At 35.9% G+C, this 3533-nt stretch overlaps 1 long non-coding RNA gene across 1 annotated transcript; it reads right to left on the minus strand.

Annotated features, from left to right (window-relative positions):
* Positions 1-1851: 1851 nt before the first annotated feature.
* Positions 1852-3139, minus strand: LOC131253104 (uncharacterized). Its single transcript, XR_009174919.1, has 2 exons — positions 2783-3139; positions 1852-2440 (listed from the first exon to the last, which is right to left on the minus strand). It is a non-coding gene; the product is annotated as an uncharacterized LOC131253104 (long non-coding RNA).
* Positions 3140-3533: the final 394 nt, after the last annotated feature.

Here is a 3533-nt window from a genome sequence, read left to right on the forward strand (position 1 = left end):
TCACCATTTTCAAAATGGCCGCAAATATCATGGGCATTCGAACCCTCCAAAGTTAAAACAATGGCATCCACATCACCTATCAAATTCATTAGGTCCAATCCATGTTTCATGGGCTGCCTTGAAAAAACATACCGATCAGGTGATCCAAACCATACAGCTAGTGGCATGTGAAAATGAAAGGTCAGCATCATCCATTAAAGATATGCCCAGTACATTAGGCTTAGGACAATCCTATAATTGTTACTTCTGTCTAATGGACATGATACTGAGTATCAATCCATGCCATATCCCTCCAAATCAATTCTAACATTGCGGCTTGAGCATATATGAAAGATGTCAATTGATGAATTTATTTGGATTTTCCAAGGTGAGCACACTAGATAGCTTTTCTGCCTAAATTAATATCATAGTTTTAGTAAGGACTAAACAAAAAGACTGTTTAGATAGTTTAATTTCAATATATATTCATTTTTCCCACAATGCAATAATTTTGATAGCTTAATTTCAATTACATATATGAAGTGCAAACAAATTCAAGTGACTGAATTTCTACTTTATGGCTCAGGCGAATGTTTTGGACCATTGGCGCTGAGGTAGTTTATATGATTGTTTCATGAATGTTTTGGAGCTCTTTTGTGAGTTGCAACTGTCGAATAGGTTGTATATTTGGACGATTTGAGTAGTTCTTGATTAAGTGTGGCCCTCCTCTTTTTGCCAAGGGCCCATCTGTTTGGTTGTAGAGAAAAGTCTTTTTTTTTTGAAGAGAAGATATTTGTCTAGGTTTTTGTTGGGATGTGATCACCTTTTCTCAATCCTATAGACATTGGAACTTTGATCTTGTGTGATATATGATAGGTGAGGCATGATCTTTTTGTGGTGCCCACCCGAATGCTTGTATATTGAGAATTCAAATCAACAAAGTTTTTTTTTTTTTTTTTTTTTTAAACTATTGTTTTAAAATATGTATTAAATCGGTATCTTCCAAAAAACACTTGTCAAACGCTACATGAAGGTGAGTTACTTGGATTTTTTTCCTTTCTTTTTTATATGTATGGTGAGTGAGGCCCAATTTTTATTTTTTTTGTTTCCCTATTTTTCAATGAGGCATTCACAACATTTGTTTCATTCTTTTTTTCATTGAGGCATCCGCAACAACACAGGGAACAAGTGAGAGTTGATGTCTACAGTTGATTTTCTTTCTTTCTACATCCTATGGGATTTCAGGCTGTTACATGGCTCAGATGTGGTACATGTAAATGGTATTGGGTGTAGCATTGAAACTGCATCAATGGAAGGTAAGATAAGAAAAGAATGTAAGCATTTGATTGCCAGATATGTGCTATGGCCCCTTAAAGTCATCGTCACTTTTCAATTTTCCACATCAGGAGGTTCTCCACTGCCAAATTTAGTGGTCCCTAACCCAGGCTCTCTCATGAATAAGAATCACTTGATCATCAGAACTGGACACAACGTATCAGCCATGCTTGGCCCACCTAACACAATTAATAGACCCGAAGTGGTCATGGAGAGTGGCAAGCAATTTCTCGATTGATTGGTCATTTTCTGACTACTCGCTCACTGAAAGAGTTCCATCTCCTTGTCGGCATCATGAAGGCATGACTAGCAAAATTCAAAATAAATGGATCAATTTCTAGGAAGCCACGGTGTTTTGCGACTTGTCAAGGATAATACTCGCCTATTGATTTCATGTTCCATATCTGGATTTAATTTTTTTTTATCATCAACACAAACAAAATCATCAAGAAAAATAAAACTAATTCCAACTGAGCTACTACAAAGCAACTTGACCTTATCCAAATCTCTGTAAAGAACACACAAAAAGTGAAGAAAAGAGAATGAAAGAGTTCCATTTCCTTGTCAGCATCATGTAAGCATAACTTGCAAAATTCAAAATAAATGGATCGATTTCTAGGAAGTTTTGTTTTACTTGTCAAGGATAACACCCTCATATTTGGCCTAGAACCATTTCATGACATCCTCCTTGGTTACCTGATGCTGGATCCCAACACAAGACTTGCACCTCTGGTGAAGGTCCACCCAGTACCCAGGTTGTTCCAATACTACCTAGAAGTCCATGCTATAAATAGGTTGTTCCAATACTACATAAAAGTCCATTTCATAAATAGGTTGTTCCAATATGTATAAGTCCATTTCATAAATAGGTTGTTCCAATATGTATAAGTCCATTTCATAAATAGGTTGTTCCAATACTACTTCGAAGTCCATGCCATAAATAGGTTGTTCCAATACTAAGAAGTCCATGCCGTAAATGTCCATCGATGGATCATATTTGATCCCAAGGTCAATGAGCTCCTGAATTCCAAAGCTGAAGCTCCCAGTGTCACTGAAGTTCCTTCTCAACAGCTCATATTCTTTCACTTTCAACCCGCTCTCCAAAAGTTGCATAGATTTGTCCCCTCTAACAATGACATAGCAAATCGCCATTAAAAAGCATTAGGAAAAGGAGAAACATGAGCTTTCTGATATGCTTAAGCTTCAAAATAATGTTTTAGAAAGTGAATCCAACTGTAAGAAAGCGAATCCAATTGTTAATTGTGAATTGTAAGAAGGCCAAAACATATGAGAGTCATATTTTGTGAGAGTTGCAAAATCATTTCTAGGTAATTAACAAGAAAAGAACTAAAAATCTGCACAAAATAACATTTCACAAAATCAAGTTCATTTCTTCTATTTTTTAATCGATTTTCACAACAGTCATAACTATGATGATGAAAATAAAAAGTACAATATAGATATTTACTCGCAGGAACTCTAAGAAATGCATTTGTTGTTGCTCCCTCAGTTGAACCAACTCAATCGCAACTCTTCCTTCAATTGAACCAACTTGGTACACAACTCCCTTAGTGAAACAATCCTGGTGCATGATTCCTCTCTTAGCAAAGCCTCAACACCATCGATTTGCAATCAGAAATTGGCCAACATTCCACTACAGATGCGCTTTCACTAGATGATGCCATTATCACAATCTAAAACCAACCTACATGTAATAACAACAATACAAAGAAGAAGTTATATTACAAAGCAAAGAAGAAATTATACTAATAAAAAAATTCTATTCCCTCAAGCATATAAAACAAAAGAAGAATTACAAAAAAAAAAAAAAAAAAAATATATGTTCACACGTCTGGATGGTGCCACCCAAACATTCTTTTTCAAAAAAATTATTCCTTTTTCAAAGTGCAATAGATACATGCTATGACTCGATTAGCTGGGTCTTTATTCATGCCTCGGTGGTAGACTCACAAGAGTTTCAACACGAGGTCATGGGTTCGAGTACCCATTGTGGTGAATACCACTAGTATCACTTAGACATTATTCCATCACACTTCCAGAAGGGTGCCAGAAAGGCACTTCAATAGTGTAGAAGCTTTAGTACCATGCACATCATGTACTTGTGCCAAACCCAACTACCATGATAGAATATGCATAGTGCTATTTGAGTCAACATTGCAATGATATAAGCATTAAGATAGCCATGCTAGAATTTGTGA

The sequence above is a fragment of the Magnolia sinica genome, chromosome 8 (assembly GCF_029962835.1).
Source record: "Magnolia sinica isolate HGM2019 chromosome 8, MsV1, whole genome shotgun sequence".
Classification (NCBI taxonomy): domain Eukaryota; kingdom Viridiplantae; phylum Streptophyta; class Magnoliopsida; order Magnoliales; family Magnoliaceae; genus Magnolia; species Magnolia sinica.